The following is a 13,933-nucleotide window of genomic DNA, read 5'->3' on the forward strand; positions in this document are numbered from 1 at the left end:
GTTGCTCTCTGAAACCTTGCAGGAATGGCACCTTGCTTTTAACAAGCAAAGCCAAAATGAACTTTGCCTTTCTCTCAGCCTCATTACTCTGTCGTCAAAAAGCTGACATCCTCATGTGCTTCTCTGATTGTAGCCACAGGGGTTCTAAGTTAAAGATCCCATATGAAGTTGAAAGTGTTGTTGATTTCTTAATCCCTCCCACACAGAAAACCTGTCTGAATCAGCATGGCTTGCCTTAAGACATGTTACTTTACTTTTGCAAGGCAATATTTGCTTGTCTTCCTGACAAAGGATAAGTCTAAGAAGAGCTAATAATTTAGGAGAACTGTCTGCAGTATTTAGCTGCAATTACCATTTTTCTTTGAATGATATACATAAAAAGGGAGACATTCTCATGTGAGACCTAGCTTTGCTTTTGGACCTACTGAAAGCATTCCATTTTAATCTATGAATTGACATTTAAATATTCAAAATTGGTTTAAAAGAATCTCCTAGTCTTGCTGATTGAATATATTGAATCAAATACATCTGTGAATATTTTAATATATATTCTTAAACAGAGAAAGATAAAACTGCACACTGCCCTAAATAATGCTCAAAGTGAAAATACGGAGTGGTTGCCACTTTATCAGGTAAAAGCAAATTGCCAGTTCCCTCAAGCATGTTTGGATGCCTATTGATCATCCAACTGAGCTGCAGGTGTAATTTATTTTCAGCAAATTCAGCAAGAAACAAACTGGTTAAATGAGCATTTGGAAACAAATGGGATGGGGGGAAGAGGTGGAAGAACTCATGAATTCCTCTAACCTGATAAACCGGTTACAACCCTTTTTTTTAAGAGAAACTTGTTCTGCAGCTTCTTCTTCACAAAGTGCTAGCAGAAAGTTTTCTTGGCTCCCTTGCCAGATGTCACACCTTCATTTTGGATAAATGATTTTTAAAATTTATTTTTAATACACCTCTCAGTCTTCAAACTGCAGAAAAAATCTGAAATTGTAGGGTGAAAGTTTTTTTTTTTGAGTCTTACAGTTGGTGTTCTGATTTCAGATGATTTGGTGACTGCATCACTTCAATAAAACTTCTAACAAAGTTTAGAGTATTTGCTGGGTCTGAGTTCTGACGGTTTGGAGCAGGTGTTTGGCAAGCCTTTGGCAAGTGTTACTAGACAGACTGTTCTTTCCACAACAAATACTTAGGGTGTCGTTTCACAAGATTTGGCTTCAGCAGTGAAGCCAGCTTCTTCCCTGCCTCTATGCCAGACTTTGCCATCTTTTTGTTGTGTCAGTAAAACCCTTTGTGAAGCTGTGCTGTAAGGAGGATCACTGAAATGAGCAGGTGGGGTGGAAACTTTAAACTGCTTTGCTGTCCAAGCTCACGTCCTGTGAAACTACACCCTTTGGTTGTGTTTTCATGATCCAACATGTTTGATGGCGATACCAGCTTAAACTATTTCTGCCCATGCATTGTGTGCTCAAGCTGCTCTAGTATGAACAGTGCACTGGCACCTTTCCCTTAGGGAGGTGCTGCTGCATGGCCCTCCCTCACCTGCATTCTGCCAGTACAAAAGTCTTTGGGGCTGCACATTGAACTGGAGCCTGGGCACTGTTCTGAGCTGAAGGAAGTTCTGGTTTGGAGCAGTTCTGTCTGATACACACATGGCAGATTAGGAAGTTTTCCCAAGGCCAGCTGTAGCATTAAGGTGTGGGTGAAAAGAGGGTAACATTTTAAGAAGGTAGGGCACTGAGCAGTTTATGTGAAACTGTAGCCTTGGCATCAGCAGTGAGTGATGGGGATTTCCTGATAGACACAAGAGCCTTCAGGTTGTCAGGGCAGCTAAGCGATAAATTCCTGCTGTTACAGGAGGGCTGAGTGTCCTGTATGCAGGTAGCCTTATGTAGAGTTTTCACATTCATCAACATCCAGTAGCTCCCTATTTTCATTGATAAATGTAGATGAGGATTGGTTAAATGATGTTGCATACATATTATTGGAATATCATCAGTATTTACTGTGGGGAATTAATGATGTGCTAATGCTTCCTGTAGCTGTAGGATGTTATAATGTGGATTTTTTTTTTTTTTAGCTATGGCTAACTCTTTTTTCAGAATCTTAGTTGCAATTCTGTTGTTGATGGCATAGATAAACTATTTTTCCCTTTACAAATCCTCAGTGCTACCCAGCTCTGTAGCCCATTACATTATTATTTAAACACTGAAATCTGTTCCCTCAAAAAGTCCAGAGAAGACTCGATAGCATAAACAGTTCCTCTGTTATGTATATTAAATACAGATATATATGAATATACAGAAATATACATATGTAGATCACGTGAATCCATTTGTTATTGGCAGCACTTATGTTCTGTTAGGTCATGTGGAAAAGCAGTGACCTTACCTTCTCCAAAGGCTGCAATACTTATGTCTGAATTCTTCAAATATTCTCTGTAGGAAATAGGAAGGTTCCCTTGCTTTGTTTCTGTCTTTAGGTACTTTTCACTTCAGAATGAGCAGAGAAATAGATAAGGAATTTGTCTAAATCTGCATATTCTTTTCCTTACAGGCATAGAAGTGCATAGCCTTGGCAAGCTGGGCTATCTTCTCTTAAAACTAGAAGTGCCAATATTCATGAGAAGTGAATAATCTGGCCCAGTGGTTTGAGGATGAGGATAAGTAGACTTTTTTTATGCTGGCAGATGTTACTGCTTTTTCTGGAGAAGTTGAACAGTAACAATTAATTACCAAATCTGGGATTAGCATGTATGGACAAATAAACTTTACTCTGACCTTCCAGAATAGCTTGAAGTGCCTGTCTTCACAGGGAGTGATGTTTGAATGTTTGAAAACTGTCACTAATACATTTGGATGTTTCCACAGCCATAACATTATGACTGAATACTTGAATTTCTCTTGAAATTGCTCTTTCAGGTTTTTTTTTAAAGTAATAGAAAGACAGCAGAATAGAGGGTAGAAACATTTTAACACAAAGATTGCTAGATTGCATGATTCTCAGAGACTTTGAACTTCTTTCCTCTAACTTGCTCTAAGTAGCTACTGAAAAAAATCACTGGAAATGTGTTAATGAATTATTGTCAGGGTTTTCAAAAGTGGCTGAGGAACAAATGAAGCATAAAGGATTTTATTGTGTAGATGTGGCATTTAGTGACATGGTTTAGTGGTCAACTTGGCACTGTTAGGTTAATGGTAGGACTCAATGACTTGAAGATCTTTTCCAGCCTAAATGATTTTGTGATTTGTATTCTACTATTTTGACCATATGTACAGTGCATCTATCTGTTCTTGCTGTTAACATGGAAGCAGCTTAGAAAACTTTGTGAGGATACTCTGCATTGTCTGCAAACCTGTGTTGTTTCATCTGGCAGCATTTTGAGAGGGTTGCACACTTCTTCAATCTCTATATTGGTTTATTTGATTTTTACCCCCCCTGCCTTTTTACACATCAACACTGTTAGGTTATATATCAAGTTCTTGGGTAGCTGAGTGCTGCCAAATGAGAGCAACATCTGTGTCAATCTGTTGCAGCATTTCTTTGCTGAGCAGTTGGTTTCACACTGATGCACAGATGCTGGAATTGATACTGCTAGCAAAGCAGTGTTGTGGCCAGAACTAAAAAGGCTGATTAAATATTAATGTTTTAGCAATATAATGTCAGCCCTGTTTCATTTTATAATTTCTATGCTTAAAAGTGGAAATTTTATGTCTCTTCATCAGAAACATTAACATTAATTCTCCCTCATGTTCATGTCTTTGCCATCTCCTATCTGTTCTGGAAAAGCTTTTTTTCTTTCCTGCAGTCATGTTGTTTTCTGTTAGCTACAACCTTATTCCAATAAAAGGGGGGAAATATTGATGCTCTGAAAACACCTTGACATGTTCTAAGAGAGTCTTGAGTCAGAAGTCACGTTTGTTCACAAACCAGGTTTCAGGGCTTTCCTCTGATAATTCTGTGGTGATGTTCTTTAAACTGTTCACAGCTTGCTCCAGTGTACTTTTGTACGATAGCCACTGTTCTTGCTTTGTTCACAAACAGCTGCTTTGCTTATTTCTCCCTCATTCATGAAATCTGCATGCTGTGAAGGTGGATGTGAGTTATGGGATAAATATTAAGCAAAAGGTATTGGGAATTGAAATTCAAATGATCATTCCTTTTGATGAGTGACAAAATAAAACAATTAAAACTGACTCCCACTTTCTCCAGACTTCCATTTCAAAATATTTTAGTTTCTCTTTCTTCCTGTTGCCTTTCTTTGTAGGGCTGCAATGGGCAGAGTGTGACAAAAAGGACTGAGAAATGGATATTTTGTTAATACTAAAATATTGGTTAGAAACTTAAGGTTAAGAAACAGTTGTATTCCTTTTTGCAAAAACTTGGCTCCTGTGATGATTTTGTACACTTGTTAGCTTAAAATGAATAGTTCTGTTACTAGAGCTCTAGGATAGTCTCTGAATTGTGTTATCATTCTTATTGAATTCAAATCAAAACTTAATTAGTGAGGTTTCCATTCTCTGGCTCTTATTCTAGAGAAATGTAAGCATGTGCTTTAAGATTACAATGAGCTATGTTGACATTGGCAGTGTGTGAAATTAATTCTGCTGTAACTTCTGTAAAGATGTTTGCTTTCCTGGTAAGTAAGTCTGTTGCAGTGAATTGCACTAAGAGGAAGGTAGGACTATAGTAATGCAACTTGAAAAAAAGAAGTGAAAAAAACCCTGTGGCAGTTTTGCTGTGTAACTGGACCTTATTGTAGCTGAAAGTTGATTTAAGTTAACTTTGCAGCTTAAGAGATACATAAGACATTGTATAACATTTTATAACACACCAATCCTCCTGAATCAAATACCATTGGATTGGAGGGGGTCAGTGAGAGATACATAGTTGGAAGCACACACTTGTCACAAGAATATGACTGTGATAGAGTTCTGCAGTTTGCTTGATTAATAACTTGAGTGTCTCGTTGTTATTTCTTACAACAGAATTAAACTTAGGGAGGGTGGACTTCAGTTTATTGTAAAGTATGTGAAATGGCACCTTGTAAATATGAAGTGCAAAAGAAAACTGCTCTTCTTGTGGTTATGCTTAAAGAAACAAAAGAAAATATAAATCAAGACTCTTTCTCTATGTCTCAGATGCTAAGATTTGATCACAAGAAGCTGTGACTTGCTTCCCACTCAGACACACCTATGTCAAATCTTTTCAGTCAGAGAACTTGCTTTGGAAACAGTAAGTTACCTGAAAGGGAAGATACAGCAAGGCAAACTGATTTAGGGATCTTATTCCACTTGTCCTTTTTGTATTTGTGAAAGCATGTTTGTACAAGAAAGGGAACACTCCCCCATTTACAAAGCTAAGCAGAGTTAATTTAAGGAAGTTTGACTTTTGCTGATATTTGTAAGGGTTTGATCAAGAATCACTTGGATTCTTATATAAGCAGATACTTCATCTATTTCACGGTTTACTCAGGAAAGTCCATGCTTATGACAGTCTTACAGTACAAGTTTAATAGAGAGGCAGGAATATGAGAAAATCATGCAGGAAACTAGGTTGTGAATGACAACTGTCTTCATTCTTTTGGTGTTTCCTCATCTTTTTACTGTTCCTGTGTACTACTACAAAAGCAACTTGAGAAACAACCTACTAGAAAAAAATGCTTAAATTTTGCAGGCATGGTTATTCTCCTACAACTGGTTAAACTTGCACTACAAACAATGAGGTAGTGTTGAGTAAATAGAGCAGTACCAAGCATTACAGTCAACAGAGCCAGTGCTAAAGATCACATTGCTAATGAAAGTTTGTCCTTGAAACAGAGGTGAGTGGGGGAGGTATAGAAAACTGAAAGAGAGCTTGTGCTTATATCAAGACTTTGGGAAATTTTGCAGTCATGGCATTAATTAAAACCTAGAGTTTGGAAATTATGTTCAACCTTGTCTTTCAGGCTGTAATGACTTGCTCTGTGAGCTGATAGCAAGCAGCCTGTGAGGAGTGTGAGGCACCATTGTAAACCTGCTTGAAATGCAGCTACAAGTTTGACAGAGGAGGGATTTTTTTTTTTGTATTAGTAGTATTTGGAATTTTTTTTCTGCTTAAAATCAGACATGAATAATCTGTGCTAACAAATGATAAAGTATTTTTCAAGATATTCATATTTTTGCATTATTTTGTTGGCTTTGATAACTATGGCCTCTTTCATATATATTAAAGTGCAAATGTAGATTATCTCAGTGTTTCTTTATTTAGCAGTTTCCTGACACATAATGTAGTAGTAAAGTAAGTCTACAAACTCTGAAGTTCTTACACTGCTGGACTGGGGTGCTTTATCTTATACAAGGCTGACTTCAAGTAGCTTATTTGTGGAGTACTCTGCATATTTCAACACTCTCTTATTAAAACAGGTTGTGCTTTTGAAGATAAAAGCCTGTGACCTGATTGCTGTGACATTCAGATGGCCTGAGCCATGGTCTTGCCTTTTATGCTTAATGCATTACCTGAATTAGATGCTGTAGATACCATAGCTGGAAAGCATGCAAATAATCGAGTGTTGCAAATTTCCATCTAAGAAATAATTAATCGTAGATGGTCATAAAATGTTCAAGTGGAGTGGCTTGGACAGATCTTTGTCATGGCAGAAGGTTATATGTTTGCATTCTTTCCTAGGAAGAATTAAAGCATTTAGTTAGCTATTGTTTACTCTGTTGCACAAATACCCAGTCCAAATTAAAATGAACCAGAGAAAGAAATAAGGTGGAAGTTTCATCTTTAAGACAGCCCTGAGTCACAATGGTCTGTTTTATATGTTTCACAGATTGTCACTGGACAGACAAACCATGACAATTGCTGCTCTGTTTATGTATTTCATGTTCTACCTGCTGCTGAACAACACTAAACAAACTTATTTTTATGCAGGAAATTAGCTGTAGGCTACTCTCACCAGCTAAGTTTTAAGTTGCCAGTCCCTCTATTAATTCTGAAGTAGTATAATGAATTTAAAAGGAATTTGCTCTGCTTTATTGAGTGCAATGGATGCAATAAACTTGAAGAATACCTTCCATTTTCTCTCTTGAAGTCTTGCAGTAATTATAAGAAGTGTCAGTAGGCCTTTCTTTATTGAGACACTTGCAGTGACCTGTGAGGTGACAACAAGGAGCAGGACAAGCTGATATTTCCTGTACCTTCAGCTTCCCAACAATGTAAAAAATAGAAGTGAATATCATAAATACATTTAAAAACATAATTCTGTGTTTTTCAACTACTACATCCTTTGAGGATTTATGATTGAAATTTTATGGCAGGACCCCAAACCAAGGATAGCTGAGACCCTGTTGTCACCTTTCACTCATGGCATGAGTGGAAACGAATTAGTTTCTGTAAGAGAGGCAACAACAACAGGAGTTGGTCTATATAGGCAGCTGGTGTGGAGGAAACTGCTTTGGAACAGCTAGAGGACCAGCAGGATGTGCAGCATTTGGTCTGGACCTCTGCTCAGGAAAGTAGAGAAAATGACAGCAGATTACCAGGTAGTCAGAAGCAGCATAATGTACTTGAGGAGAAGGCAGGCTCCAGTGCTTGAAGCTCAGTGCCACACCCTGCCTCTCCTTGAGACTTAGTAGGGCAAACTTGCTCTTACACTTGCAAATTCCAAAGATGGATCTGGACTCTTAACTGGTTCTGGCTACTGTATAATGTCTCTCTTGAGTATATTTATGGTGGCCTTTGTGACTGATTACTCATTCTGTTATTTAATGCAGTTTCTAGGCCATCAAGAGGCATAAGGTGATATTTAACTTGACTGGTCATACTGAGCAAAATGAGATTCTCTGGCAAGCTGGAAATGAACCCATACTTTTGTCCAAGCTAGTCTGCAGTCACTAAATAATCTCAGGCATTAGTGTTCAGTAGAGCAAATAATTGCCTTCCTTCTAATAGGAGAAAAAAACCGGAAATATTATTTTTGAACATTTCTAGTGAATGGACCTGGGCTGCCTCTGTCATCTCCTGCAGGTTTGCCTTGCAAAGAAATAAAACCAAGGGGCAATTCCTTTTCCATGTTTATGTCTGAACAGTATCTAAATACAGTATTTTTTCCCCCTGTTTAGCTAGAAGAGGAAAAGAAGTTGCTTGTGGCTACACTGGGGCTTACACTTTTTTCTTTTTTTCCATATAGCAATTTTAGTACAAGGTCACCATGTATCCATTATCACCCATGTGGAATATCAGTTAACAGATGAACAAAGGCAAGGGCTTACTAGAGGATTCTCTGTTTAAAAAGTTACCCAGCACAATAAAGGGTTATCATACTTGTAAATAGTGCTGAAATGCAGTCTGTGCACCTCCCAATACTATTGACATGCTTTAAATTCCTCCATTGCATGGATAAGGCTGACATTATCACCAGGGTTGGAAGAGTGAAGGAGCAGAAAACTGCCCATGGAGAGGATTGTAAATAAATGTGAAACCCTCATGGGTGTAGAAAATGAGGCACAAAGTCCAAGTGAAAATATTTCCCTAGGCTGACATGTCATGGTGTGCTGTGTGTGTGCAAGTTCTGTATACCAAAGCCATGGCTTGTTACTCCTGAGTTTTCTCATGCTGTATTAGACTCTACATCTTCAGACAGACTTCAGGATTGTTGGATGCTGTTTTTCAGTGGTGCTCCAATCTTGCTTATGTTTTAATGCAGACAGGTTCTGTTAATGAGTTTTGGCTGCATCTGAACTCTTGATCTCCTTCATTTCCCCACATCTCAGAAAACATGTCCTTTCCCAAACGCCCCCAGGCCCTCAGGTACACACTATGGTGGCATTGGTGTCCTGATCTTTGGCAGAGCTGCAGAGTGGGCAAAACAGAGTCCCAGGTGCTGGGAGTCACTATAAATGTTGTCCAGCCCAAGCCCTGAAAACAGGGCCACTTGAGCAGGCTGGCAGAGACCATGGCCACTTGGGTCTTTAGTATTTTAAACGATGAAGAATCTGCAACTTCTCTCAGCAGCCTCTTTCATTGTTCAACTGCTGGAGATCTTTTATGAACGGCACCTGCAACTGTATAATTGGGTTTGCGTGTTCTCTGGAATAAATTGTAGAGGATTTAGAGTCAAATCAGGCATTATTTGAGGCAACAACTGCAGTACCTTTTGCCTGTTGAAACAGAACAGAGAATAGAAAATCTTCAGTGAAACCTTTTTGAAGATTATCCTTTGTTTTCCATGCTGCTGTTAGCTGAAAGAAGACTGATAGTAGTTATATGCTTAATGCTGCAAGCAAAGAATGACTCACACCAAAGGCCTGAGAGTCTAAAGCTCCAATGTTGTGAATTGCAGTAATGTCTAATAAGTGATGATGATTTTTTTTAAATACAAGTTAGACTGGAAAACATCCTTGGTTATAAACAGTATGGCTTTAGTCATAGGTTTGCGCAAAGGAGATGTAAGAAATGCACATTTAGGTGCCTCAGACGAAGCTTTTTAATCTCAGGGTACTTTATAATGGAGTCTTTTTTTTCACTTTCTCTACAACAGTTTCATTTTAGTAATATGAGGGGTTTTTAAGCTCAAGGGAATATATCAGAAAGTAGGGCCTAAGTGAGCCAAAATAACTTTTCTTCTAAGTTATTCCCAAAAGTTTTCTTTTTTAATAATGACCAAAAGCTGTCATTCCTGAAGAAGTTTTAGTGTGGGGGTTTTGATTTGTTTTGGTGGCTTTTGTTTTGTTGGTTTTTGGGGGTTTTTTTGTTTGCTTGGGGTTATTTTGCAAAACACTAATCTAGAATGCTAAACCTTTTCAAAGTCTCTTGATAGGCTTTAAGCCAAATCAAATATCATCTCTCTGTCTCACGTCTCCAATTTTGACTGGACTGGATACCATCTGTTCACCCTCCCAGGTCTGAAGATGGCACGGGTGATAGAGTGAGCACTTTTTGATATGCTGATCTGGCAGAAAGTAGACCATGTATTCATCTGCAATCACCAAATTGTAAACTGGGAAATTTTTGATTTGTAATCAAAATTGTAATATCCTGTTGATACTATAGATCTGAATCCCTACACTCTGAGGACCATTCTTTGTGCAAAGAATATCGATAAATAAAACTCACCTTTCTACTTGAAAATAGATTCAAATCTAGCTTAAGTGTGGACTACAAGCTAAGTTGTTTCCTGGATTTTTGTTATACTTTAGCATGGCATTCCAGACCTGCTTAAACTGCAAGGATGCCTTTAATTCTGAAGCTCTGTGAATGATTTTATCTTGTCTTAGCTGTGATGGGTCAGTAGGGCCAAAAGAAACAAAACAGAGAAATTCTGTGCATGATTTAAGGAAAGGATCCTTGAAGACCCACCAGGAGCTGATGGAAATCTGATGTGTAAGAGGCAGATGAATTTTCTGTTGTTTCTCAGAGGTGATTTAAAGAGAGAATCCCCCAGAGTACCATGGTGGTTTAGAAATGGTTCTGTTTGACAGCATGGGTGCATGCTGTGACTGAATTGTCTCAGTTTTCATTACCATGCCAGGCACAGATACAGCACAGATGCAGTGGCCTTTCTCAAGGATGAGAGCTATTTTTAGTAAGGGAAATGAGAATATCCAAACAGACAGATGTTTATTTTAGTGTTTCGTGCATCATAACTGCAGAAAAAGCTTAGTGAAGAATCTTCTTGTTTCTCTAAGATCCACATCTTAGTTCAGCTATATTTAAGGCAACACGAAGGGGGCTGTTATTTTAGTCCCTTGGGATTCATCTGCAAAAAACACAGCAGCTTGTGCTGGCTTTCATCCAGCTTTGCTGCTGGCAAAACATGTCTCTTCAATCTCTTTGTACTCTCAGTTACATGACCAAAATCCTGTTTGGCCAGTTTTTCAAACTGGTGTTCAAAGCTTGTCCTTCCCTCTCACCACCTTTTCTCTAAGAACTGTTTTAGGTTTCGTGGAGGCAAATATATAGAGCAGCTTATTTGATTCTTCTTCTTCTTCTCTCTGTTCTGTTTTTAATCTTGGAGTGGAATTATTGAACATATTCCTTCAAATATGGAATGACTCATAAGAGCTTTGCTGGAGAGACTGCTCTGGTGGAATAGACAATAAAGGTGGAGGGTGATGCTAATAGACTGGTTCTTGCCAAAGTCAAAATGAGGGCTGGTTGCAAGATGCAACCAGGTAATTAAGTGTGTAACTGCTGTGAAAGGAGCAGATGAGCAGGGCAGACAGGGTGTGTGAGCTTGGTGGGGGCAGTGTTAAGGTGGGGCAGCTTTGCCTGCTGAAGTGGGGGCGTGCTTGGAGGGCAGCATGGAGGTGAATGACAGCAGTAAATAGCTGAGATGGTTTTTATTGGTGGAGTGAAGGAGATGGGGATTGAATTTTGAAATAACAGAGCTGTGGATGGGTTGTTTGACATGTGAGACAGGAAAACGTAATGTAAATCTGGTGCTGGTCTTAACTTGTCCTTAGCTTGCTACATTAGGGTGGATGCCAGTTCAAGGCTGTCTTTTGAAATGCTGCCTGAAATCTGTGGTGCAAGAAAGGAGGCTGAAGATGGCTTTTCCTGGGCAGTGCTGAATTGCTTAACTGATGTGGCTTGTTGTTCTGAACAGTGTGACTTTACAAACACATCTACTCTAGCTGCTTTAACACGCTTGACACATGTTACATGTTTCTATTGCCTGAAAGTCTTGAGGGTCCAATGCAATCTACAGCAGCAAGAGCTGGTCCACAGCTATGCCTTTCATATAGAACCTTTGCAGAATTAGGAGACATCTCCTGTGGATGAAAAAAGCTACTTCAGGCTAATCTCAAATATCTGCCATTCCTCTGGGGCTATTTTGCCCCTTGCTCTGATCCTAGGTGAATCTTCCCATTCACTCTGCTACCCCCTCCTCTCCTCAGTTAAGCCATGCCATAATTAAGCTGGTTTGGATAATGAAGCTTATGTCTCCTGACTCTTCTTTCCAGCATCTTTTCACCCTCTTCCAGAGCAGTTCACCCCAAAGTCTGAAAAAGGCTGTTTTTAAAATAGAAGTTTCTAAATAAGCTCCCAGCAAGGCCTGACAACCTTGTGGCAGTTTATCTAAGGCACTTTAGGCTGCTGACATCTGGTAAGAAAAGCAGAGAATTGTTTTGACATGTTAATTGTTCCATTGGAAAGGAGTTTGCAGTGTTGAATGTTCTCACTGACATTTAATAAATACGCAGTGCAAATACTTACACTTGGTAAAAATAAAAACAAATGCTGATCCTTGGGAATTCTTTAAACCTTAGTACACTTGGAATTCTGGTCTTATCAGTGTCCTTATGCAATATTTTACTACTCTGGCATCTTCTCAGTCCTGGCTTCTGAAAATATCTGTGTTGTCTTTTCAGCTGTAGGCTGTGTGGGAAACAGCACCTGGAGAAAAAGGGAATATTTCAGTGCAGTAGTCTTGATTTTTACTAATTTTACTTACATCATTTGACCTGAGCATTTCCTCCCTTGTACAAACATTTTTCTCCTTTTGTTTTCTAACTTGAAGTCTTTTTGATCTACAGTTCTTATGTCTTATCTGTACAGCAGGAGGCTGCTTACATTTGCTGCTTTCTTCAAGCTGTGTGGGTTAGATTTCTTCTTGTATCTGATCAAAATAGCTCCCTAACTGCACTCTCTGTATTGGCTTTTGAGCATCTTCGGTAACACAGGGTACAAAGTTGAAGGTTTGGAGAGTATTTTATTGCTATTCATCAGTAAGACTGCTTCCTTTCGGCAAGAACCCCTGTGCACCATCTGGAGGCTGATTCCTATCACCATTTCCAATCCCTTTTTACAAACATTTGCTCTTTACTGTGCCCATTAGTTAAAAAAGAAACTAATAAGTTGGTGCATTTAGTAAGAAGGCAATTCTCCTCATGTGTGTTATTGTGGTAAGAGTATTTGTTGTTGGTCTGTGACTGTGGCCGTCCACAGCTACTTTTCTGAAGTGGTTCCTCTGTACTCCACTGGAATTTTCCTCTTTTTCTGATGTTTACACATCAACTGAGGTATTTTGAGCACTCTCAGATCTCGTTTTTCTGACTTTAAATCATCTTTGAACAATAACTGGCTTTAAAGCTTCAGGTTCTTCAAGATTTCAGCTTGTGGTAGGAACACAACCTCTACTAGCATTTGGAAAAAACAGGTTTTGTGAACCTGCAAGTTTGGGTTGGTTGAGTACCCACTACTACAGGATTCTGAACTCAAAATAGTAGTGGAACTCTGGTCAGCTGCCCAAGCCTAGAAAGGGGCCTGGATTCATTTGAGCAGTTATTTTGAAATAAAGCCTGGGTAATCATGTCTCTCCTCCTCCTAAATCATGTTCAATACACAGATTTTCCTTTGTGGAGCCTTACCTTTGGGCTGCAGGTGCTGCAACACTTGTTCACACTGTGAGTTCTGTCATCATCTTTCCTGAGCAGAGACTAATAGTGTAAAGTGCCACTTGTGTTATGATAAAACAAACCAACTCCTTTTTCTCCCCATACACAGGTTAAAAAACACGAAAAAGATACTGTCTGAGTCTCAAGTCAACTTGCAATTTGCTTTTGGGGTTGGTTGTTTTGGAGTTATAAGCTGTTGCTGAGAGCAGTGGGTGTCTACTGCATCATGATTGTAATTATTGCTTTGTTTGTGAGGTGATGCTTTCCTGGGAGGGAGCAGCATCAAGAGGGAAACTTAGACTAATTATATTTGTCCCCTTGAAAGTTAGTTAACAAGCTACTGCTTACTGATATGACATATGCTAGTTGACTTATTAGGAGCTAGGAATTTAACACCGGTGCAGAGTAACAAAAGGCTAGAAACTGTTATCTAAGGATGGAAAATAATGTTGAACAAGACACCTGGAGCCCTTTCCTCTTGAGAATTAATCTGTTGGGGGCTAGCCATCTTAGAGCTGGGAATAATTTTTTTTTTAATCTAGTATTTG

The 13,933-nt window shown here is 38.9% G+C and overlaps 1 protein-coding gene across 6 annotated transcripts in view; it reads left to right on the plus strand.

The window, feature by feature from the left end:
- ESRP2 (epithelial splicing regulatory protein 2) overlaps positions 1-13,933 on the plus strand; it is a 41,934-nt gene that overhangs the window by 4,670 nt on the left and 23,331 nt on the right. The gene's annotated exons all lie outside the window — the stretch shown is intronic.

The sequence above is a fragment of the Parus major genome, chromosome 11, assembly GCF_001522545.3.
Source record: "Parus major isolate Abel chromosome 11, Parus_major1.1, whole genome shotgun sequence".
Classification (NCBI taxonomy): Eukaryota; Metazoa; Chordata; class Aves; order Passeriformes; family Paridae; genus Parus; species Parus major.